Consider the following 27,755-nt stretch of genomic DNA (forward strand, 5'->3'; position numbering starts at 1 on the left):
GGGTCTAGGAGAACATGTACATATAATATTATATTTATAATATAATCCTATTGTGTCAAGAAAAGAAATGAAAAAATAATATATAAATGAATAAGAGAAAGAAGGCATTCCCGTTGCTCTCCGAATTCTTCACCTTTATAAATCTTTTCATTACCTTTCTATTTTTAAGAATTAGGACTCATTTGTTATAATGACATAAATGACGATATTTATTAGTAAGCATGCCTTTAATGTTTAGGATTCTCTAAACCTTGAAAACCATTCTACAGTAAGCAAACTCAAACGAAGGAAACCAAGATATAGTTGGGAATGACCTGACTTCAGGGTGATATTTGTATGTCTCCACGATCTCATTTCCAGAATGAATAAGGCCAGAGGTTCAAATTTCACCATCCAATCTACCATGTGAGATGGCACATATTGCTTCAAAGAGACAGTTGTTAATTGTCCCCAATGCCATTAAGAATGCCCCAATTCTTTTTTGAATTTCAATAGACTGAAAGATGAGAGATTAATAGTTACAATAAAATTCAAAATAAAACAAAGAATAAGGTCATGAGATAGTTAACTCAGACTCTAACCACATTATTCAAACTTTCAAAAAGTTCTACAAGACAGTAGAAAAATGAGTAAGACCGCAAATAAAATGCAGATGGTGGTGAAGAATGGTCAAATTTGAGATATCAAAATGAGTATGTTCTACGTCAAAAAGTACAAATTGAAATGCTGGACCCAGTATGTAGTTAACAATAGTAACATTGAACAGATATCCAGTTACGTAAGGAAATAATGATTAGAATAGCCGGTTTGATATCAACCCTCACCACGGTGGTTCAGTGGCTTCAGGGACCCTTGAAAAGGGTATATGAATAAACCAATTCCAATGATGGAACCTTTTTACTATAAATAAACCAAGCATTTAAGTTCAATTTCTTCGTGTTCATCCTAGTGTCATCATATTGTATTCTACTAAAATATCATAAATTAAAGAATGCTAGTAGTCATCACCCTCTGCCACCATAATTTTTCATCACCCAAAAATGAAAAAGAAAAATGCCTTGGCACTAAAAAGGAAGGTTCGGAAGTCCAAAAAAGTGCTACTGCCCATGTAGTATGAGCACGTTATGACATTTGAAGAAGAAGACAAAAAAAAAAGAAAGTAAAACAATAAGAAAGATATGTTTCTTTTCAAACAACTCAACTGAAGTCTAGATGTGGCTAAAATTGAATATCATAGAGGCAAAATCAGAAGAAAAATAAGTATGAAAATTATATTTAAGCATTGCTGCAAAAAAAAAAAAAATGCAAGCATTACCTTGTCATATAATCCAGCTTCCCGACACTAGTGAGCAGCTTCAAGTAAGAATTTCTTTCTTGAATTCTCATCGTTCAAAAACCGGCTTAATTGACCTTCTTCTCCCGCACCTCTTGTACCAAGTAGCAGATAGATCCCACTATCTTTCAACAACAACTCCTTTAGGAGTTGTTTTAGCATCAAGTTTTTCTATCTTCGTTGATCTACAATACCCCTTCCAGACCATGACAACTGCCCACCACCAACTGCTGTAGTAGCTTGGGCATAATATTCTAATGCCATTGGAAGATTACCAAGATGAAGATACAAAGCCCCATACTGTCTAATCAAGCTGAATGCCTCTGCATTGGCATCCATCACCCCCATTTTTTGTCCACCCCCAACACCTTCAGAAAGGATTCCATTGTCGGCCAGGACAATTGATATGTGTGCAACATCAATATTATAACCTTCATCTCCTGCTTCCTTAGACAAGTATAGGATAGCTGGTATCAACTGAATGCTTAAAAGCAAAACATATGGGTATACTAGGGGGTCCTTTCCATTTTTGGTATAATATGAGGGATCAAACTTGTTTAGGTAAACCTGCAAATCATCCAGAGTGTATGGAACTAAGCTGTCACTTATAACAACTGATGGGGGACCAACTGCACAGTCCCGGACAGCTGATAATTTAAACCACAAGAAGTCCTCAATGGTATTGAAAAGTGTAGGTAAATCTCTCAACAATCGGTCAATGTGCTTGCGTGACCCAGATATGATAGCATATAACAAATTTTTCTTGTCATATGCTGCTCGACTCATGCGATCACCCATTCTTAACATTTAGTCAAATTCTTCTAAGGCAGCAGCTGCAACTTCTGTAGGCACCATACCCCCAGTGTTGATCCATTCTGTAAGCTGTTAATTTTATATTTTTAAAAAAAAAAATTAAGAAGAATAAACATATAGCCACAATTATCAGATATAAAAGGGATGACACAAAATTATATATATATATATATATATATATATTTATACTAGAGGAGCAAACTAGTGTGAAGAACAGGACTGGAGAGCAACATTTCTTGCTTCATCATAATACCCAATTCTCAGGCAAAAGTATATCTGTCTCAGACAACAAACAAGAATTAGTATGAAAATGAATCAATAACACCTAAACTCAAATAAATTACGCACTAATACATATGTCATACAAATGCATCAAACAAATTCAAAAGACCATTGGTTTGTCTATTTTGTACTCAATGTTGGCCTTGGCATACAAAAGAACCCCATTTTCTGAGCAATCAAGTTCTTATGATATACAAACATGTGTGACAGCATCAGTGTACATACACAAATTCTAAGCAGTTAGGAATTAAAACACTCGTGTAATTACTAGAAAAGTGTAAAGACCAATAAGCAAGAAAATTTATGCCTAAACAGCCTGTTGCACAATAAGAAGAGGGCAACGTAAAGAAGAACAAAGTCAGCCAGACTATTGAGAAAGTATCCCCATTTTATTTTCCACATTCTCAAATCCAACGCCAATACAACATAGCCTCATATGAGTTAAACACAAGTATGAGATGGTTAATATTAATCAACCAAAATATTTAGAAAATAGTTTGAACTAGAACATTTATTGCAGACATGCTGCCAAGTTGTATCAATAGGAGGCTGCCTTCGAGAATCACCTGCATCAAAATCTAGAACTCCATGGTCCCTCAAAAAAATCTGTACTTTTAAGCATCAAATACATTAGACATGAAAAATGCAAGTACTAAAGGTTAAGAGAAATATGCGCTAACCCGGAGGAATGCACGAATTCTTTGCATGTTTCCAACAACCCCACCAAGTTCAGCCTACAATGAGAGTAATCGTGAACATCAAAATAGCAAGTTACCTAAATCAATGTAAAACACAATAGCAGAAGAAAAAATTTGAGCATAAGACATGAGCAAGTAAGGATCAATAAAGCTACAGAATTACTAGAATCTAGGCTACACTAAGCATCATTGGAAAAAATAATTCCCAAAATATTAAAATCCTGCTAGGCAGCAATAAACTGTCATGGTAGAATATTAAGTTATTACCTGGGCAGGATGACTTTGGATAGTATCCATTACATATTTTTCATGACCCCACTCAAGATGGCGCCTTGCACCAATAATTAAAGACATCTTTTTTGACACGCTTTTTGGAGCAGATGAGTCTTCACCAGTTAATGCCTATAGAATAGTGGGAAGAAAGAAAAAAAGACCAATAATTAAAGACATCTTTTTTGACACGCTTTTTGGAGCAAACGAGTCTTCACCAGTTAATGCCTATAGAATAGTGGGAAGAAAGAAAAAAAGATAACTTCCCCTACGAAGAAAATCACAAAACAAGATTGTACTAGACCCTCAAGGGGCAGAGCACGCAATCAGACATCATTTAAGCACCTACACATCTGATATACCTGAATAAGGTGCCAAATCTTCTGAAAATGAACGAATTTTCCACCAGATGCATCCAGACCTAAACTTTCATAAGCACCCTTGAAAGCTGTCGCAGGCTAACAACAGAAACAAGCCATTAGATAGGAACTTATCTCACTCAGCATAAACAAAACTTGAAAACAATCTCTAAAGCATCACTCCGTTAAGGTATCTTTTTCATAAAGTGAAAATAGAATTTAAAGCAGCAACTTAATAATTTGTCAAAAAAACTAAAACTTCACAATTCAAAGCAGCAACTCAGTCATTTGTCAAAAAACTAAAATTAACAATCCACTAAAGATTAAATGCCTTTCATTTAATGGTAGGAATCAAATATATAATAAGATCGATTGAATACAGGGAAAAAATTGTTTCAACTTACTTTAAATGGTAATCCACAATCTCTTGCATCATTCAGATTCTTTACAACTTCAGCATAGACAACTGCCTTTTTCTCAAGGATAGGCTTGTTAGCAAGAGGTACAATGTAACGCCCTACTTCCTTAGAGCCGTCACTAAGTGAGTTTAAAAACGTGCTTTCATCTCGCTAATCGAGGTTTTAGATCAAATAGTGTAATTAAGCTATAAACAGAGGAAAAATCTTAGAAATAGTAGTTTCCATAGAAAATCATAAAAGGTTTACACTTGGGATCCCAAAATACAGTCTAGAAATGTTTACAACATATTAACTAAACCAAGTCGACTAGACGACAAAATCAGAGTTTATTTACAAGCATCTCCCAAAATCCTCTGGTCGTGGCAGCCAGGCTGGCCAAACATGTACACGCCGCCCCACGCCTGCTATACTCACGGTTGGTTGATCATCTCTTTACCCTTACCTGCACCACAGAGCATCTGTGAGCCGAAGCCCAGCAAGAGAACCCACACACAGATAACATATGCAACACATATAAATAGGCCACCAATTGGCTAAACACATACGGCCTAGCTGTCCGAGGCGTTTACCAAGCCCTGGATTTGCGGACCACGCCGTGAGGATATCCCAGGTATCCTTCTAGGGACTCGCCCTGGCAACTCGCACTCCACGTGCTTAACGCTGCTCCCGGCCCCTTGCCGTTCTCGGCCTTGCACTCAACGTGCCCAATTCCATTTCCGGCCCTTCCCCATTCTCGGTCTACACCGTTCCCGGCTCAAGCCGACCATTCACATCATAATACACATAGCATAACAAGCAAGTATAGATTTCTAGCATAATCAGATAAAGGGCTACGCCCCGTAGTTCTAACATATTGGGCTCGGCCCTGCATATCAATCCATTCAAACACACTGAGCTCAGCCCTACATATCAGTCCATTCAAACACATTGGGCTCAGCCCTGCACACAAGCTCTATGGGAACAAGGGTTCTCTTACCTGAGTTCCGAGCTTTTTGAGCACCGATGCCCCGAGCACAGTCCTCCAACGTGAGCCTCGTCAAAACCCTAGTCACAACACATTAACAATGTCCATCCATCAAATTCTAATCCAACAAATAACTTAGAGCCATAACCCTAACCTCCGGGTCCTTGAATTCTATCAATCCGGGTGATATAATCCATCCCGAGCTTTACCCCTTGAGTTCCCAAGCCTAAAATACCCTTAAAACTCAAACTGGCACAAAGGGTCGCGACCCCCACCCACAAGAGCCACGGATACCCTCGAAACAGAGGCTAGCACCTCACTGACCCCCACATGGGCCGCGGCGCGCATGAGCTTCTCGGCTTCCCATGGCCGCGAGCGCACACGGGTCGCGGCTCTCACCTCCGAACCCAGATTTTCCACCATTTTTCCACACCTTTCCTCAAGCTAATTCACCCAAAACTCACCTATCAAACCTAGATATTTAACACATACATACAACCTCAATATCAACACTAAAACCCCATCAAAATCTGCTCCAAAACCCAACTAAAATACTCAAGAACATATCAAACTTAACTAGCATGAATATTCTAGCAAACCAGCAACAATTCTCAACATAATCCCAATAATTAAAGCTTACCTTGCTGAATTCAATCCCTGTAGTTGATCCTTAATCCTCAAGCTTTAATCTCCTAGGTTTCCTCAGTCCAATCCCTTGCTTAAGCTAGCTTGCACCAAAAATTCCCTTTGATATGCCTTAGAGAATGAAGGAGAGAAAGATGTAAATGGTGATATGCTATCCTTAGTTCAGAAAGAGAAATATAGAGGCCGGTTTCCCAAAGCTTCGAAGTAAATCCTCCTTTTTGTTTTATTCAGCTTAAGTCTATATGGTTACCTCAAGGCTCGGGGTACCAAAACGTCCCCGAGGGTAAAATGGTAAATTTCCCCAATATTCCCGCCTAGACATTCTATCCTCAAATATATCTCCAAATATTTATTTTCATGTCCCGATAATCCCATAACACCTTGTACCCAAATTACCCCTCGACTCACCCCGAGTCCGAATCTCAACCCCGTAGTGATCCTCTGGCTAAGCGCTCCCCAGGACTGTCTCGGATGGTGTTGCACAGACATATCACACATATGACATTTATCACATTCATGCCCCTAATATCTAGACGGGGCCCACATGCACATTTAACCCACTAAACATGCATCACTATCATATATCCATATTAATTCACCCATTAACACATTAAAGCATAATAAATCATTTATTGCCCTCCAGGCACACTAATCAAGGCCCCAAGCCCGATTAGCAAATTCAGGTCGTTACAACTATCCCCTCCTTACGGGAATTTCGTCCTCGAAATTATCTGAACAACTCGGGATATCGCTCCCTCATCTCTGTCTCAAGTTCCCATGTCGCCTCCTCAATCTTGCTGTTTCTCCACAGCACTTTCACCAAGGCGGTGGTCTTGCTCTGCAAGACTTTGTACTATCCCCTCCTTAACATAATTTCATCCTTGAAATTTACTTGAACACATCAGGCTGTATACCTCATATCTCTGATGACATTCCTGAAGGTTCAATGCCTTTACCCTTAATCATTAATAATACCCATGCGCGAGTACAATCTTGTTCCACAAGATCTTGTTTGATAACCATACTTTCTTTAACTTTTACCTATACATTAAATCTACAGAACTCCAGTGTCTGCTTAGTACACATTAGTCTCTTCGTTGATTATTCTCAATGTCAAAATACTTATGAATCATCATCCTTACCAGGATAAGATCAACTTATAGGCCCGCGGCCAAATCCTTAGTACGACTTTAGAACTCTTGTCGAAACAAAAATCATAACTCCCTTTTTCTTTCCTCACTATCATACTCTTCCTCGCTGCTTAACTTGGAGGAATATACAACTCCCATTCTGGAACCCCGTACTCCAAAGTTAACAGTTTATAGGTTCCTATAAACTTTCAGATAGGCAGACATCCCCTGCCCTAAGAATTCCAACATCCTTTTTGCTTTTTCTCTTAATTATTACTGAACCGCAGTGTCCACTAACTCTTAATTCTTCGCTTTTATCTTACCAAGTCTTATGCCTTGTCACCTTAGCTGTACTCCAGCATCCAATACCGTGACTGTCTCATCAAAGAATACACCTCCTTTGATATTCTAAAAGTTGCACATTCGATGCTTAAACCCTTAACATAATTGTTAAGCCCTCAGATTGATATCCTTTCTGCAATCAATCAGTAATTCCAGATTACTACTCTGTTTTCTTCGATCTCAGGTCCCTTTCCATAACTTAGAAACCATAGGGTCTCAATTCATCATTACCAATGCCCTATTTCATTACCAATTTATACAAACCAGAGTATGCTATCTTATTCAGCTGAGTCACAACTCCTCCCCTGATCCATCACCTTATTTACTGTCTAATGTGATCCATTCTTATGATCCATCATCGTATCATTTTACTTTTCAATATTCGAGTATCTCAAGTTCTACCATTAGTCAAAACCTCCCAGTACTACAAACCCTAGGAGGTAGAACAACACCCACTTATAATTCCTATCTCCACCCCAAATTCTCTTTGGACCATTCATCCGGTTCTTGTACCTTATCTTGTATAATACTCGTAGGGTTCTTCCCTGTTTCCACAAAACCAAAGCTCTGGATTCCATTATCCAAAGAAAACATATGTGTCCATCACCACACACTAGCACTATACCAATTTCAATTGTTATCCTGTCTATTCCTTTGTAACCTATGGCGCTCTTCTAACTGACACACACCTTCCAAGTAAGAGATCCACCTCATATTAAATCTCCTCCTCGCACAATCGAAGACTTATAACATCAACCTTCCATCTGCTGCGTTCCACTAAATTTCAGTCTCAAGATTATCTTTCTTACTAACAACCCAACACTCAAGTACCTTATGCTATGCATAACTGTCAACTTAACATTCCAAGTATATCAACCATGTTCCATTCTTTCACCTCCCGCGAGGTTCGACCCATCCTCGCGCCAATCTGAGCCTGGGCGTGCCCAACCTGTGGTGCACCCCCACGGTTCCATACACTCATCATAGATTAGGTCCTTTATGCTATCCCTCTATACTTAACCATAACACACATATTTCTGCATCATCAGATACCAATCAACTCTTTCCTTGTCTTCTGAATTCTTATTTGACACCATTCATTCTGTTTAGCCTCAAGTTTTACTGTTCTTCCCATCTCTGATGTAGTTGTCTGCGGAGATACTTATGTGATAGATGACGCGCTTGCCAGTCTTGTTATGCTTTTTGTTCTTCAGACGTTCTTCATTAACTTCTTCGTGACTTCAGATCAAATCTTCTCATACCTATCCTTTCTTCTTGTAGCTCTACTTTGAATACTCCCAACGAAACCCAAACTGACACTTCGTAGAATCTTACCTGTGCTGCTGTAGCTTGAACCATTCTAGAATCTTTGTTACCAACTTCTCACACCTTACTCAGTACAAAATAAAACTCTCGAAATGTCTCTTTCCTTGATTTCCAGTTGGTAATAACCAGGTCATAGATCAACTCCTGGAGACATTGCCCCATCTTGTACCCAATATCAAACTTTTCATTCTTAACCATTGATGCCAACAATTCTCACCATATAATGCTCTGACTAATCCAAGGTCAAGTTTCTTTAATTGCTTCAGGTAATTCTTTCTGTTAGCCAGTGCCATCTTCCACAACATTCTTGATACCAAATCTACATGTAGCCCGACTTTGTAATAACCCCAATCTTTCCTTATATACCTATACAAGTTTCCCCACTGGTTAGCTCAGTTTCCATTCAGTCTAATTAAAATACTCGAAATGATATCCCTTATAATCCATGGTTGTCTCTTAACAGATCCACTTTCACTCTGCCTCTTGTTGAGACTTCCTTAAAACGAACTCTATTGTTCTCATTATGAACTTCTTAATTACTTGTATCCCAATTCATCTGCCAGAAGTTCCTTATTCCTCCTCAATAAATCCTCTTATCCTCAGCTTCTCACATAGCACCCTTGAGGCAAACTCTCTATGTTTAACTCCCTCTCGGAACATTCTCAACACCGTGTTCCTCCAGCTCGTTACATGAATAAAACATAAAACATCCATTTAAGTACTCATCTTCGAGGAATTGGCCTCGAACTTTGGGTGTAACGAGGCTTTCTAGTCTTTTGCTCCCTCACCATGGAAAATCCATCCCAACATACTGAATTATTTCATTTAGAAGTCGTGCCCTCACTCGACATCCTCTCAGGTGGCATCCTCTCCCTCAGGTGCATACCAAATAACCTCCCTGGTTCCTGTCACCATCTTGTTAACTACCTTTTCAATCACAAATCAGGTGCCCTAGCACTGTCTGGGGTCCTTCTACCTCAAAAATTAAGAATTTTTCCTTACTGAATTCTACCAATAGAAGCACTGTCTTCCACATCCATCGCCACGTAGCACTCATGCTCTTTACCTCATTCCACAGATCTCAAATAACATGGCTCTCTCCGCTACTCAAATACCACCGAAGATCTAATACACTGGAGTGGTCCTGTCACCCTGAACCATTCCAGAATTTAATCCTTACATGGGTCATTATTTCCAACCACCACCACTTGCATAAATTTCCAAAGTAAGGTACCCAACTCCTAACACTCACTAACACAGGTTGTCATTGTCTTATCATTTCAAATCAAGCTCATAGATTTATTAATCTCCTCGTCCTTATAACTTCTTTTATCGAATCCCCATTTGAGTACTTTCCAACCCATCACGCCAATATCTCAACCTGCACACCACTTTCTAGTATCCTCTTGCCACACGTACTTAGCACAATCCTTTAGTTATGACCTTTCACCTCCGTATAACCAAGAATGAAGTTAGCTTTGCCCATTCACTAAACAATTCCTAGGTAACCCAAACTTTCCTCACCAACCAGACGTTAACACCTCTTTAGTCTTCCAGTTACTATTCTTTATTTGTCTGTATCCTTATACTGTACCAATACCATATACTCATATGCTAGCGGACATCTCCGGACTTTCAGGGTAGATGGAAATTTCCAACCCCAACTATCATCCGCAACTCCCCTGCATTACGATGCCAAGTCTACTTAACCATCTCAGATGCAAACAATCTGAATTCATCCGCCACCGCTGACTAAACTTCTCTACCTTGAGGTTCACACTCCGAACCAAGCCACATCCAGGTCCAAAAATTACAATATTCATACACACATAAAGCATATTAAACCAAATCCACAATACCAAACATTTAGCTACTCAATTATACCACAACTAAGTATACTCATGTTTCATTATGCCTCCTACAGGCCAATAAAAAGATATTACATATGGATTCAATTTAGGCAGTTAACCACACACACTCAGTATGCAAACCATTATCCCAATATTCATCCACATGCATTAGCAACGCTATTCAGCACACTTCAATCTCTTGATGCAATAATCAAGGGCCAGGCCCTATCAGTATCTCATGCATATGTTAATTCATTCATCATGCTCTATATATAAAATAAGCAGGCAAACAGGGCATTCAAATACATATTCAGACATATTAACCAATCTTACCAACCAACCCCGAGTTAAGCCTGTCACTGACTGCGTGTGTACATGTTCGGTCAATCTCTAGAACCAATAACCTTGGCTCGCTCTGATACCAAGTTGTAACGCCCTACTTCCTTTGAGCCGTCACTAAGTGAGTTTAAAAACGTGATTTCTTCTCGCTAATCGATGTTTTAGATCAAACAGTGTAATTAAGCTATAAACAGAGGAAAAACCTTAGAAATAGTAGTTTCCATAGAAAATCATAAAAGGTTTACACTTGGGATCCTAAAATACAGTTTAGAAATGTTTACAACTTATTAACTAAACCAAGTCGACTAGATGACAAAATCAGAGTTTATTTACAAGCTTCTCCCAAAATCCTCTGGCCGTGGCAGCCAAGCTGGCCAAACATGTACACGCCGCCCCACGCCTGCTACACTCATGGTTGGTTGATCTTCTCTTTACCCTTACCTGCACCACAGAGCATCTGTGAGCCGAAGCCCAGTAAGAGAACCCACACACAGATAACATATGCAACACATATAAATAGGCCACCAATTGGCTAAACACATACGACCTAGCCGTCCCAGGCGTTTACCATGCCCTGGATTTGCAGACCACGCCGTGAGGATATCCCAGGTATCCTTCTAGGGACTCGCCCTTGCAACTCGCACTCCATGTGCTTAACGATGCTCCCGGCCCCTTACCGTTCTCGGCCTTGCACTCAATGTGCCCAATGCCGTTTCCGGCCCTTCGCCGTTCTCGGTCTACACCGTTCCCGGCTCAAGCCGACCATTCACATCATAATACACATAGCATAACAAGCAAGTATAGATTTCTAGCATAATCAGATAAAGGGCTACGCCCCGTAGTTCTAACATATTGGGCTCGGCTCTGCATATCAATCCATTCAAACACACTGAGCTCAGCCTTGCATATCAGTCCATTCAAACACATTGGGCTCAGCCCTACACACAAGCTCTATGGGAACAAGGGTTCTCTTACCTGAGTTCCGAGCTTTTTGAGCACCGATGCCCCGAGCACAGTCCTCCAACGTGAGCCTCGTCAAAACCCTAGTCACAACACATTAACAATGTCCATCTATCAAATTCTAATCCAACAAATAACTTAGAGCCATAACCCTAACCTCTGGGTCCTTGAATTCTATCAATCTGGGGGATATAATCCATCCCGAGCTTTACCCCTTGAGTTCCCAAGCCTAAAATACCCTTAAAACTCAAACTGGCACAAAGGGCCGCGACCCCCACCCACAAGAGCTGCGGCTAGCCTCGAAACAGAGTCTAGCACCTCAATGACCCCCACACGGGCCGCGACGCGCCCACCAGGCACCGCGGAGCGCATGAGCTTCTCGGCCTCCCATGGCCGCGCGCGCACACGGGTCGCGGCTCTCACCTCCGAACCCAGATTTTCCACCATTTTTCCACACCTTTCCTCAAGCTAATTCACCCAAAACTCACCTATCAAACCCAGATATTTAACACATACATACAGCCTCAATATCAACACTGAAACCCCATCAAAATCTGCTCCAAAATCCAACTAAAATACTCAAGAACATATCAAACTTAACTAGCATGCATATTCTAGCAAACCAGCAACAATTCTCAACATAATCCCAATAATTAAAGCTTACCTTGCTGAATTCAATCCCTGTAGTTGATCCTTAATCCTCAAGCTTTAATCTCCTAGGTTTCCTCAGCTCAATCCCTTGCTTAAGCTAGCATGCACCAAAAATTCCCTTTGATATGCCTTAGAGAATGAAGGAGAGAAAGATGTAAATGGTGAGATGCTATCCTTAGTTCAGAAGGAGAAATATAGAGGTCGGTTTCCCAAAGCTTCTAAGTAAATCCTTCTTTTTGTTTTATTCAGCTTAAGTCTATATGGTTACCTCAAGGCTCGGGGTAGCAAAACGTCCCCGAGGGCAAAATTGTAAATTTCCCCAATATTCCCGCCTAGACATTCTATCCTCAAATATATCTCCAAATATTTATTTTCAAGTCCCGATAATCCCATAACACCTAGTACCCAAATTACCCCTCAACTCACCCCGAGTCTGAATCTCAACCCCGTAGTGATCCTCTCGCTAAGCGCTCCCTAGGACTGTCTCGGATCGTGCTGCACAGACATATCACACATATGACATTTATCACATTCATGCCCCTAATATCTAGACGGGGCCCACATGCACATTTAACCCACTAAACATGCATCACTATCATATATCCACATTAATTCACCCATTAACACATTAAAGCATAATAAATCATTTATTTCCCTCCAGGCACACTAATCAAGGCCCCAAGCCCGATTAGCAAATTCAGGTCGTTACATACAAGCTGCATGCTAGATGCACCAGATGAAGCTTGAGGGCTAGAAGTCATCGACACTATCTGACCAGAGCGAGCACCCCCACTACTGCTAAGTATCATGTTAGTTCTAGGTAATGTGGAAATTCGACTCAAGCTTTGAAGACTATCTTGTTTTTCTTTTTTCCAATCCTCCTACAAAGCATTAAAATTTAAAAACCATTAGGATTAAAAGCTCAACAACAATGATAATCACTGCATAGCATATATTTATGCACACATAATTTGTCTATAATTTGTTCATTATTTAGCTCAATGCTATAAACACCTTATAAAACTTCAAAAGAATTTAAAATATATTAGATTAATAACCAAATATTATTCATCACGTATGGGCTCACAATATCATTGATTGATTAGGGTAACATTCTGCATATCCCGTGTGTCATACTGACCTTCAACACTTTCAACATGTAATCATTAAAACTTCTGAGGTTATCCTTTTGAGCTTCTTGAACAGCTGAAATAATTTCCATTTCATGGACCTGGTGCATAGGTATGATTAAGAAATCATTATCAGTCACAAACATGGCCAAAGTATATCAAGTTGTTAGAAGAACAACTATTTTCTCAGAATCAAATAAATTTTTAGGCTTGCTTGCGGCTATATATTGAATGATTCTCTCTTCTTAACAAAATATAAATATATATTATAGAGGAGAGAGAGAGAGAAAGAGACTACAAAACTAATTCACATGCCAACAGTCAGTACCAATGACTTGAATAAACACTTGTATTTTATAAAATTCGAATAATTGTTTTAAGTAGCTAAATTTGTTATAACACTATGCCAACACATTCAAACCACTCTAACAAAATTAACATACAAGGATAGTTACTCCTGAGCAAGTAGAGAAAGCAAAAAATATCTTTTAAACAAACAAGAAAGGATAACAAGCACAGATTCTAACAATTTTAAGACTAACGTACCTGCTGCAGATATTCCTCAACAGTTGTTGCCTCCGCAGGGAAAACATCCTCAAATGTTGTCTTCATAAAATATACAGCAGAGGAAAATCAAATGGCAAAGCAGTTATAAATTTTAAAAATACTGCATAGTTGTTATCTGAAATTCAACAAAAACACCAAAGAACAAAAGTAGGGAGAGCTTCAAAAAGGACATGTTTTACTACAAGAGAAAATAAAAAAGGAAAGTAGTTGAATTTGGATCCAATACTTTTGCAAAAGGTTGTTGAGTTGAGGAAAAGATAACTAAAGAATAAAGGTACAACAACAAACTTATTTTAATTAGTCCTATAAGTCCAATTAAATTTTTGAAAGATACAAAATCTATTTGAGATTTAAAGTGGAAATGGGACAACTTTTTTTGCAACTAATACTTGTCAATAGTTAAACAAGTTTGAACCCACCTCGAAAAAAAAAAAAAAACTAGAACCCATGGAGCAAGATTATATAGAACATGAAACAAAATGTCAAGGAAAGTTCACTTTCAATTCAAAAGACTTCAGATCCCACGCAAGCTGCTCTACATTTATTCCCTCTCGAGCAACCAGCCTTCAAAACCACAAAGATACATGAAAAAACATTTAATTCCAACTTTCAGAAAACTAATACATGAAAATTATGAAATCCTAATATTTGAACAGTTACACCAAACTCACTTTCTAAATCCAAGAAAGACTCACCTGAACTACTCCATGAAAGACATCACCCCTGAGAGCTTTATTAGTTGCAGATACGAGACAACTGTGATACCCAGCGGTTCCTCTACGTCGCACTTTGAACCAATCCCGAAGGGTGTTGCATGCTTCATGACTAGAGCGTCAGAGCTTGGAGTTTGCCAAGACTACGATGGAGAAGGAGAAGAAAAGGAAGGGAAACGGACGAAGGCAGAGAGACAGTAAATAAGAAGAGAAAGAAAGAGTTAACCAAGAAAACATAATATAATATTATTAGATTGAAAGGATAGTGAATGAGAATGATGAGTAAAATAATGGGGGGGGGGGGCAGACTAAAGGCGCCATTATTAATTCACTTGGCACCAGAATTTCGTTCCCTTTTGGCTCTGTGTTTTATTTATTTATTTAGCAAATCAGTAATAACACTTTTAAAAATGTGTAATATTATATTGTGATATTTAGTACAAATTCTTGTAGTGAGCATAGGGATACTTTCTCATGTCCTCTTCCTCCTGAGGTGTCTTTGGACATTGCTCTTTGGAGAGAGTAATTCCATGTCTAGTCGGTAACTGACCTTTCTTGGAATTCTCCACAGGGAACCTTTCAATCACCTTATCCTTATAATTAGCCAGAGAAAGTACCAAGATCTTGTTCTTCCTATCCCTTAGGATTTGGATTCCTAGAACATAGCTCACCTCGCCCAAATCTTTCATTTGGAACTTTTCGACTAACCACTTCTTTACGCTTGACAGTGTCTCTACATCGTTGCCAATGAGGAGAATGTCATCCGTGTAAATAACTAGGAAAAACACCACTTTTCCTTTGATATATTTATGCACACATTATTCTTCGACATTCTGTTCGAAGCCATATGTATTAATTGTTTTATCAAAGGTGATATTCCAAGATCTAGATGCTTGCTTTTATTCTTAAATGGATTTCAACAACTTACACACCTGTTGATCTTCCCCATTCTTGATGAACCCTTTTGGTTGTACCATATGGATACTTTCATGAAGACAACCATTAAGGAAGGTTGTCTTGACGTCCATCAGTGATATCTCATAATCATACGTTGCAGCTATGGATAAGAGGGTGCGAATGGATTTCTACATGGCCATAGGAGAAAATGTTTCTTCATAATCAACACCTTTTCTCTAAATGTAACATTTTGCTACTAGCCTTGCTTTGAATGTCTCCACTTTCCCATCTACACCTCTTTTCTTCTTGTAGATCCATTTGCACCCAATGGGCCTGACATCTTTAGGTGGGTCTACAAGTTCTCAGACCGAATTGGAATACATGGATTCCATTTCTTTGTTCATGGCTTCTTGCCAATTCTCCTTTTCAGGCTCATCCATAACTTCTTTGAAAGTTATTGGATCGTCCTTTTCTATATCAGAAACAAGGACATGTGCCTCATGCTTGTAGCGAACAATTTGTTTCACAATCCTCGCACTATGACGTTGCACTACGGTTTTATTTTTAGAAATAGTGGTTTCCTCAATTTTTCGTTTATCATTTAATGATAACGATGAAGGTGATGGAATCTTATTAGCTATGAGTTACTCCAAAACTACTTTGCTCTGAGGTTTATAGTTATTCATATAGTCGTGTTCAAGGAAGGTCGCATTTGTTGAAACAAATACCTTTTGGTCCTTGAGACTATAGAAGTAACCGACTCATGGTTCTGGAGCATAACCCACGAAAATGCATACTTCAGACCCTGAATCAAGTTTCCCTGATTTAGTTCTAAGAACATGAGCAGAACAACCCCAAATGTGGAATGGTACAAACTAGGTTTGTTTCCATTCCACACTTCAAGTGACATTTTGCTTATGGTCTTAGATGGGACCACATTCAAAATGTAAGTCACCGTTTGACGCACATCTCCCTAGAATGAGAGAGGAAGTGAAGAGTAGCTTAACATAGACTTGACCATGTCCAACAAGGTCCCGTTGGGATAGAATATTGTTTACCCAAAAAACGGTTGCTGATGACGTGGCAAGAATTTCTCGCACGTGGTTGACACGTGGCGGAAGTGCTATTCGACTATCGACCAGAGGCACATTGCTTCGTCAGAGCTTAACTTTTAGATACGAGCAGGCTGGTCGTATAATTTGATTTATTTACTTCTAAGATTGTAATCTTATAATAATTGCATTGAATATTTCCTCATTATTACCTTGATACGCAGTTATTAAGGAAAGATATGGCCCATTGGCCCGTGTAACCCTCCTTGAGCCTATAAATATGCATGAAATAGCTCAAGGAATGAACTTTTGATCTCAGAATCATTTTTGCGAAGTATTGAGAGAAAAAGAGCTATAGTCTATTATCCATCGTTTTATTGTAATTCTTTCAAGGTTTGTGAAACTCAAGAACCCTAGTTCTTTGATCATGGCTTTGAGATCTGATATTAATAATAGCACTTAGTGGAGGTAGGTCATTACCATTCTTTGGGGCCGAATCACTATAAATCCTTTTTCATTAGATCAAATTCTTAATTGTCGTTTCATCTTTTGTCGTATATTTGACTCCGTGTCGTTGACCAAATCAAGGGTCAACATTCTGGTGCTTTCATTGAGAGTTTGATGAAAAACTGTAAGAAAATCTAATGGCGAAAACATCCAAGAAGACTGGACAGGCTGTTGGCGCTGCACCATCCCAACCTCCTCCCCCAAATGTGGCTGAGAATGAACCACATTTAGAGTTTGAAGAGGAGGAGTTAGATTCTGAAACACTGAGGACAACGCTAGGGGTGTTGCAGGATGAGTTGGCTAATCTGAGGGCCAATCAGGAGAATGCTACGGAGACAATGGCGCTGTAGCAAAGAGAAATAGAGCGCCAGTGCCAGGAGTTGAGTGAGTGGCAGGCAGAAATGGATCTTCAGCAGAGGGATGCCATGGCCGCTCTTGAGGCAGCCATCCAATTGGCTCGAAGTCAGACTGTGCCAGCCTCCCAGCCAGATCAGCCACTGAATATGCCACCTCAAAGAGGTCCCAATCCAAGCCCTCCGCTCCAGCCAGCAAGCCTCAAAGGCCGGAGCAGCCGCCTGTGGCTCAGGATGATGTCCCACCTAGGGATCCTGAGCAGCAGCCTCCGTCCCAGGATGGTCGAGGTAATCCCCAGCGCCCGAGGCAGAATAGGGCCGAGCAACCGCCCCGCAACCCTAGACGCCCAGGGGATGAAGAGCCAAATCTACCAGGTAGGGGGTAGCATCCTTCTGCCAACAGAAGGAACACCGATTCAGGCTTTACGGTCAAGGGCCCCCCACGACATTACAATGCACGGGGAACCAACGACCAGCGCATGCCTCCCCCTGACACTCGAGAAATTCTAGGCCGAGGAGGAAATAGCGTAAACAGCCGGTCACGCCGTAGTTAGCCACAATTTAGAGATGGCCATGAATATAATGAAGCCGATTCCGGCAGAAGAAATGCTGGTCGGAGAAACAAGGAAAGAGGTTGTAACGCCCCAACTCCAGGGACCGTTACGGTGTGCCTTGTAAACAGTGCTAAACTCGCTAATCGAGTCATTTGGCCAAAAACGTGTAACTAAGTATGATTAGTGGTTTAGGGATTAAACATTTTGGTTAAGATGCAACGTTTCACTAGAACGTTTAATATATACATTGGGATCCCAAAAACATAGTTTTAAAGTCTATTACAGAAAGATATTTACAACAGGCCGTTCTATGCGGCAAAATAGGGTTCGACCCTAGTTCCTCTTTCAAACCTCACCCAAGTATTGGTCTAGCAGCTGCATATGTACACGTCATCACCTAAGCTCTCCAACTCAAGGATGGTCCAGCTTCCTTTTTCCTTTACCTGCACCACAAAGAACCCGTGGGCCGAAGCCCAGCAAGAAAACTCATATGCTCACAAATAGTCATATCATGATCTCAAATCATGTCTGGCATGCCTAGCATTCATAGCTCTATTCAGCATGCAGACGAATTCAAACAAATGTCGGGGTATCCTGGATAAGAAATCCTGGCCTTCTGATTGGAGGACTACAAAATCAGTCCTAATCAGATGAGTGTCGCAACACTTGAGGTTTCGATAAACCATGCTGAGTGACCGACGAGCGAGTCACTAATTCAAATGGAAGGGTGGCTGTTGGGTAAGCCTCTAGCCTTCAAGCGCTTATTTCAACCATCGACCCTCGAGGTCGGTCTGGCATTAATGCTCTTTGAGTCATTCAATGCTGATAGTCGATTAGATCTAATCTTTGATGGCTTGCGTGATACACGCTAAGGCCGTTCTGACTAATGAGTCAGTGCAACGTGACCAGTGCCCAGTACCACTGCCGAACCTGACTAATGAGTCACAGCTTCACAGTTAATACTAGAACCTTTGCCAAATCTGACTAATTAGTCAGTACCATGCACAAGTAAGCAATGCTATCAATGTGTATCATATGCCAATTATCCAAGAATAGGGCATTCAACATGCTTACTAAACACTTGCTAGCATAATTATGTTCATGCACAAACTCAGAGACTCAAGCTCTGACCAATCTCATATTCATCATTCATGGCATGCCTTAACCTCATGTCTCTCGTGCATCACATGCATCACACTTGATCATCCAGCATGCCTCAATAATAATCATATGCAAATGGGCAAGATTGCCAAGCATTAATTATGCTATCAATGTTTACATTTAAACATTCAACATGCATCAAACATAACCATGCATGTTACATATGGGGTGCAGTTCTCTTACCTCAAAGTCGAGCTAGAATGATTTAAAGAACGACCCTTGAGAACGATCAACTTTTAGTCCTTTAGCGGTCACCTAGTCATAACCAATTATAATCCATTAATAAAATAAATTAATAAATGGTTCACAATCTAAAACCACACTCCCGAGATCAATCCCCCATTCTCGGGAATCTTAATATACTCAAACGGGGCAAAGGAACCAAACCCCGAGCCTTAAGGATCATTCCGAGCCCTAAAATAGGTTTGCTGAAAAATGGACTAGCGATGCAGCCCTACCAAATGGCAGTGCAGCCCTATCAAGTGGCACTGCAGCCCTAATAAATGGCGCTGCAGCCCTATTTCCAAGTCAGAGAGCCCAGCTCTGAGCCCTGCCTAGTGTTGTGCGCCCTAAATGGCGCTGCTGCACCAATTACAGACCAGAAACTTTCTGGTTCATCTTCTTTGCGATTTCTCTTGAAACCAACCCTCCAAATCAATCCCAAACATCACCCAAACATCCAATTCAACCACAAAACATCATCTACAACTCACCCTCATCATAACCCAAGTTAAACCTCAACTAAACTTCCAATAATTCTCAACTAACACATCAAAATCCTTAACTGAAAACTTAATAGAAAAACAGGGTATAGCTCAAAACTCAGGTCCAATTCCTTACCTTAAACTGGTTTGAATCCTTCCCAATGGCTGAGCTAAGTCTAGAATCCCAAAGCTTTGATTTCCCTAGCTTGTTCTTTAATTGGCTCTAAAAAAAAATGAAAGGAGGATGAAGGAGAAATGGTACACGAAAAGGAGAGAAGCATAACGATAAGGATGCTCTGTTTTTGTTCTGTATTTTCTACAGCCTTCAAGTCATATAAATCCTTATGGTCAAAAGACCATAATGCCCTTAAGCCAAATAAATCCCTCTAAAGGCTTCCGAGGGTAAAACTGTCCTTTCCCGCCTATCTCGTTAATTATAATTAACGCTCTCCAATTCCTGCTATTCTCAATATTCTCACATACCAATAAATCATATCCCATTACCCTTTTATTCCCGGCAATGTTCTAGTCATCAAGATGACCCCAAGACTCACCCCGAGCCCCGAACTTAAACCCGTTATGAATAGACCGAACACTTACATCTCATGATCGTCTCATGCCGAATAGCTCGAACCAATCCACCTTATAACGTGGCTATATTAATTAATCACAATCATGCACCCAAAATACACAATTATGCCCACAGTGGCCAAATTACCAAAATGCCCTCATAATTAAAATATGAACCCATATGCATGCATCCACCATCATATAATAATATAATTCACGTAAACATTCATATAATCATTAAATACCATAATAAATCAATTATGGCCTTCCTGGTCTCCTAATCAAGGTCTTAAACTTCATTAGGAAATTTGGGGCATTACAGAGGTGGAGGCAGAAGCCCCCCACCTAGAGAAAACAGGCAAGCTAGCCACAACGATGGGGGGCAACCCAGGCAACAGAACGTCTTTAGTCGGCTAGGAGCTAGCGAGAAGAGATGTAGAGACGATGATTTAAGGGACGTACTTAACAACCACCGCGAGAGGCACGCCGAGTATGCTCCCCCTGCACCGGTGGCCCCAGCAGTCCCAAAAGCTGTTCAGGCTCAGATTGATTTTCTGAACCAGGCGGTATAGCAAATGGTCAGAGGACGAACGTCCCATATTGAATACGATAGGAGGAGGGGCACCCCCTTTGTACAGAGGATTGCTGCAGCTGAAACCCCAGTAAGTTCAAGATGCCAACATTGCCGAACTTTGATGGGTACGGAGTCTCAGTATCTCATGTTAATAAGTTTGAGATACAAATGGATATATAGAAAGTGTTGGAAGATGCCCGCTGCTGGATCTTTCCAGCTACATTGTCTGACACCGCTTAGGAGTGGTTCTTTAAGTTCCCTCCTGCTAGTATAGTATCTTGGGAAATGTTCGTAAAAGAATTTTACGGGAAATTCTACGCGGGTCGCGTACACCCCACAGAGGCCAATCAGCTGGTCGAGATACGCCAGAATGAGAGAGAACCCTTAAAGGAATATGTCCAACGCTTCATGCGAGCAGCAGCTGGAGCCAAGACGGTGGGCGATGAAGGTAAGATGATGGCTCTAACTACTGGGGTTAGGCGCCATTCACCCCTCTGGAGTAACCTCAGAAAGAATGGGGTAAGAAGCACCCAGGAGTTTTTGGATCAGGCTGATCGATATATCAAGCTCAAAGACGTGATTGCCAATGAAGGAAAATCGCCAAAAAAGACAAGGGGCCAAAGGAAGAACCCGCCAAAGCCGCCAACAGATCGGAAAAGCCTAATGGCAACGAAAAGGGCAATGGGAATGGCAATGGTAGGAACAGTGGAAAATGGGCGAACAATGAACCCTCAGCTTCTGAGAATAAACGCTCCAAAGGCAATCGATACGAACCGAGATTCACCAACTACACGGCCCTTGTAGAAAGCTGAGCTGAAGTCTACCAGGCGACCAGCTCAAGCGTGCCTTACAAACGACCCGCAACTATAAGGAAAGATATCTCCAAGAGAGATACGACGAAGTTCTGTCATTTTCACAATGACTACGGGCACGACACCAATGATTGTAACCAGTTGAAAGATGAGATTGAGTTCCTGATTAGGCAGGGACATTTAAGAAGATACGTGCGAGCCCAGGAGGGTCTCAGCAAGAGGCTAAATATGGCAACGAGAAGGCGCCGGCACGCCAATGCTCGCCACCTCTACAGCCAGCTCCTGTGGTAGGCACTTTACTCACCATCTGCGGAGGCCCACCTCTTGCGGGAGACATTGGGAAGGCAAGGGAATGATACGCTCGAACCCTACACCAAGAATAGGACATCGAGATGATTAGTGTGGAGGATCGAGCACCAAAAAAGGCTCGAACAGAAGAGGAATTGATAACCTTCTCTGAGGAAGATGCCTAGCATGTGTGATTCCCACACTCCGATCTGCTGGTCGTAGATGTACAAATTGCCAACATGATGGTGAAAAGGGTGTTGGTCGACACAAGAAGTTCGGTCAACATCCTGTACAAGTCTTCGCTAGAAAGAATGAAGTTGTCCGTCAAGGACTTGGAGCCATGCAACCAAACCATCTATGGTTTTTCCAGTGAAGGGCTCGCCCCAACAGGGTCGATTAGGCTTCCAGTTACAACAGGTACTGCACCTGCTAATAGGACATTACTCACTACGTTCATAGTAGTTAATTGTCCTTCAGCATACAATGCTGTAATTGGGAGGCCAATTCTGGTCGACCTACAGGCCGTCACTTCAATATGGAACCTTGCCATAAAATTCCCAACATATGCATGGGTAGGATGCGTATTGGGATATCAGCGGGAAGCAAGGGTGTGCTACAACGCCTCGATCACCAAGGAAAAGAAGGGTGTATCGAGAGATGTTCCCAGAAAAGAGTTATAAATGGAAATTGATGCTAAGGCCCACTCAGGTGATAATGTCACCAAATAGGACGTCGCCCAAAGTGAGGATAGAGACTTGGATCCTCGCTTTGGGGATTTTGAGGAGGAAATAGGACCCATTGAGGACCTTGAAGAGGTCCAACTCGATGAAGAAAATCTGACCAGGGTTGTGAAAGTTGGTAAAAACTTAGAGACAACAACAAAACAAGCACGGGTGGAGTTTTTAAGGAGGAACCAGGAAGTCTTCGCCTGGTCGCACAAGGACATTGTCGGAATAAACCTAACAGTCATTAGCCATGTCTTGAACATCGACAAGAGTTATCCACCGGTGCAACATAAAAGAAGGCTGCTCGACAAAGATAGATCAAAGGCCTTAAAAGAAGAAGTCAAAAAGCTGAAGGAGAATGGATTCATCAGGGTGGCATTTTATCCATCATGGGTCTCTAATCCCATGCTAGTTCCCAAGCCGAATGGCAAATGGCGAACATGCGTGGATTTCACAGACCTCAATAAAGCCTGCCCCAAGGATTGTTTCCCACTCCCTAGGATTGACCAACTGGTTGATGCCACTGCAAGGCATGAGATTCTCTCTTTCATGGATGCATACTCCAGATATAATCAGATTAGTATGCATCCCCCTAATGAGGATCACACTAGCTTTCGGACTAATACATGGCTTTACTGTTACAAAGTAATGCCCTTCGGTTTGAAAAACGCTGGTGCGACTTACCAGCGACTAGTCAACCACATGTTCAAAGAGCTGATCGGGACAAACATTGAGGTCTATGTCGACGATATGCTGGTAAAGTCAAAGAAGGCAGAAGGGCATATAAAGGATTTGCAGGAGTGCTTCAATGTCTTGAAAAAATATCAAATGAAGCTGAATCCCCTAAAATTCTCCTTCGGAGTACGATCAGGGAAGTTCTTGGGATTTATAGTTAACTCGAGAGGAATTGAAGCCAATCCCGAGAAAATAAGAGCCCTGATCGATATGAAATTTCCAGCGAAGATTAAGGATGTTCAAAGTTTAACCGGAAGAGTTGCCGCTCTTAGTAGATTTATTTCAAAATCAACAGACAAGTGCGTCTCGTTTTTTAATCTACTTAGAGGCAACAAAAAATTTGAATGGATGGAGGAGTGCGAGCAAGATTTATAAGCATTGAAGACTCACATGGCACAACCACCCATCTTGTCAAAGTCGGTCGATAAGGAAACTTTGTTCATCTACCTGACGATCACGGAATATGATGCTAGTGCCGTTTTAGTAAGGGAGGAAGAAGGCGTGCAGAAGGCTGTTTACTATGTAAGCAAGAGGCTAATTGGAGCAGAGATGCGGTACCCACCTATTGAAAAGTTAGCCTATTGCTTAATTTTGGCCTCTAGGAAGCTGGGGCCTTACTTTCAACTCACCCAATCACCGTTTTGACCGACCAGCCTCTACGGCAAGTTTTGTGAAAACCAGAGGCTGCGGGTAGATTGTTAAAATGGGCAGTCGAACTTGGGCAGTTCGATATCTCTTACTTTTCGCGAACAATGGTAAAAGGGCAAGCCCTGGCTGACTTCATTGCAGAATTCACCGAACTTACAGATAGCAAGTAGAACGAAGAACCGGAAGAGCCTGAGTCACAAAACAAACCTCCCTCATGGAAGTTATTTACAGACGGCTCTTCCAATGAGCATCATGCAGGGGCAGGGGTGATCCTGATTACGCCTGAATGGCATCAGTTTCACTATGCAATCAGGTTCGACTTCACTGCTTCCAACAATGAGGCTGAGTATGAAGCGTTACTCGCTGGGTTACGATTAGCCAGGGATATGAACATAAGAGCGCTCGACATCTACAGTGATTCTCAGCTGGTGGTGAATCAAATCATTAGAGAGTACCAGGCACGAGGTTTAAATATGGTTGCCTATTTAAACAAAACAAAAGATCTATTGGCTCAGTTCGACAAATAGACCCTCCAGTAAGTACCTCGTGACCAGAATTCCAATGCTGATGCTTTGGCCAAGTTAGCAAGCGCGAAGGATGCTGATACTCTGAACATAGTACCAGTTGAACAACTATCTGTGCCAAGCATCTAAGCAGAGGAGACCACTTTGGTGATCCAGATGGCGGATACGTGGATGGCACCATACGTAGAGTATCTGACGCAAGGCGTGTTGTCGACGGACAAAAACAGAGCTAGGACCCTTCATCGATAGGCTGCTAGGTATGTCCTAGTAGATGGAATCTTGTACCGGAGGGGATACTCAATGCCACTCCTCAGATGTGTTTCGAAAGAGAAAGCGAAAGAATTGATGAAAGAGGTACACGAAGGCTTTTGTGGGGACCACGCTGGGGGGCAAAGCTTGTCAAAAAAGATCCTGAGGCAAGGATACTTCTGGCCCACAATGAATGAAGACTCGATGGAGTTTGTACGAAGATGCGACAAGTGCCAGAGGTTCTCCAAAATCCCACGAGTAGCCCCTAATGAGCTTAAACAAATGCAAAGTCCGTGGCTATTTGCAGTTTGGGTATAGATCTAATCGGATCTTTGCCCACAGGAAAGGGCGGCGTCAAGTATGCTATGGTTGCTGTCGAATAGTTCACTAAATGGGCTGAAGCTGAGCCACTCCCAACCATAACGACCAAAAAGGTGTTGGATTTCGTGATCAAAAACATCGTTCGTCGCTATGGATTGCCAAGGAAAATCATCTCGGATAACGGCACACAGTTTGATAGTGATTTATTCACAGACTTTTGCGAACGGCATGGGATTATCAAGAGCTTTTCTTCAGTCGCTCATCCCCAAGAAAATGGACAACTCGAAGTAGTCAACAAAATGCTAAAGGATACTCTGAAGAAAAGACTGGAAGAAGCTAAGGGTGCTTGGCCAGAACAATTTCCTGAAGTCCTTTGGTCGTACATAACTTCTCATCGAACAACAACAGGCCATACTCCATTCTCTTTGGCTTATGGGTATGAGGCTATGTTGCCCGTGGAGTTAGATCTGCCCTCACATCACAGAATAACGTACGATCAAGGCTTGAACAGGCATCTATTGATGGAAACCCTGGACTTGATCGATGAGAACGTGAACAAGCCCAACTCTGAGTAGTTGCGTACCAGCAAAAAGTTGCCCGGTATTTCAATTCTAAAGTGCGAGAAAGGAAATTCAATGTCGAAGATCTAGCAATTCAAAGAGTCTTCCTAAACACCCGTGACCAAGCTGCTGGAGTACTCAGACCTAATTGGGAAGGGCCTTACCAGATTGAAGAAGTCCTCCATCCAGGCACCTACAAACTTCCTCGCTTAAATGGAGATCTCATTCCTCGCTATTGGAATGGAGAACACCTGCGCAAGTACTATCAATGAACAATTCTTCTTAAAGGATTGGCTTGTATTAATTTTACTTTTTACAAGTTATGAAAAAGGGTTGGTCATTTTATGTGACTAATCGCTTATAAGTGTAAGATCTTATTGATCACTCGTACAAACACTTTTTGTCCATTTATTACGAGAAATATAAGGGACTGTGCGTTACCAGTCATTCTTGCCAATTATTGTATTTATTACAAGTATTTTCTCAATACGTGTGTTGTTTTGCTGTATTATCGTTTTAATTATTTGCTCCGAGCAGTAATGTTCGAACAGGTTTTGGTCAAGGCAAGTGACCAAGGACCTAAAGCTCCTCGATCACTTGGGGGGCATATAAGGTATCTAGTAAGCAAAGCATATCGAGAGGTATGTAAACACATGATCAAAATAAGTGAAAGCATGCTAGGGTACTTAGAGTATTTTTAAAAAATTTTGTTAAATCAAACCAAAGTACTATGTTAAGTTCGGTCATGCAAACAGATGTTATAATAAAAGGCAAATATTATAATATCAAAAGGAAACCCTTTACACTGCGAGCAGTCTGCTCGGATGTAATTTTTTGTTAAAAGAAAAAAGTAGCTGCCCATGCAAAAATAAAAATTATATTGTCTTTACATCATGACCTGTAGGCCGTGTAATTAAAATATTAAAGAGTAAAAGAAAAAAAAGTAGACTACGAGGCTGGAGGATCTTGAGGGGTGTCCTGGTCGACAATAGTTGTAGCGTCATTGTCTACCCATTCTACGCCAGTGGCGAAGGAGATTTCAGGCAAGGCAGGCACCCTTGCTCTCTCTTCTTCTGCCAAGCGAGCAACGCAGTGGGCTATCTCAGCATGCCTTGTGCACTCAGGAAGATAGTTGAAATTAGCCTCTTGGTTGTGTTTCCAAAAGTCATAGAAACACTTAACCGTGACATTCTTGTACCTTTCCAAATTGCTGGCATTGGCTTTTTCAAGCTTCTCGATCTGGCCCTCCAATGTTGTAGTCTCTTGTCTGCTCGCAATCAAGTCATCCTCGAGCTTTTTAGCCTCGCGGTAGTTGACGCGGTTGGACTTCTTAAAGTGGTCTCTTTGCTCAATGGCCTTGTCCAACATAGTCTGCTTCTCCCTTAACTCCTTAGCCAACTTTTTTTTCTCCTTGAGCAGCGCTGCATTTGTCTTCTGGGTTGCCTCAAGCTGTTCAGCGTATTTTTCTTCGGTAGCTTTGAGTTCTTCAGCGTGCAGTTGCTCGGAAGTCCTGGACTGCTCGGTGATAGCACCCGAGCGGAGCCGGCCAGTAGTAACGGTCTGCATTGCCTGTGATCAGAGCGAAAGTTAAACTGACTGTAATGTAAAAAAGGGCTATCTCCACAGAAAAAATGACTTACACTGGCAAGCTCGTTTAGTCTGTGGGTTAAGATTTGGTCGACGTCGATCGTCTCTGTCCCCGCCATCGCCTCTTGGCAATGTTCATGCTT

General features: G+C 41.3%; 1 pseudogene; it reads right to left on the reverse strand.

Moving 5' to 3' along the window:
- LOC133832757 (nuclear pore complex protein NUP93A-like) lies at positions 1–27,731 on the reverse strand (annotated as a pseudogene).
- Between the last annotated feature and the right edge of the window lie 24 nt (positions 27,732–27,755).

This window comes from Humulus lupulus, chromosome 4 (assembly GCF_963169125.1).
Source record: "Humulus lupulus chromosome 4, drHumLupu1.1, whole genome shotgun sequence".
Lineage (NCBI taxonomy): Eukaryota > Viridiplantae > Streptophyta > Magnoliopsida > Rosales > Cannabaceae > Humulus > Humulus lupulus.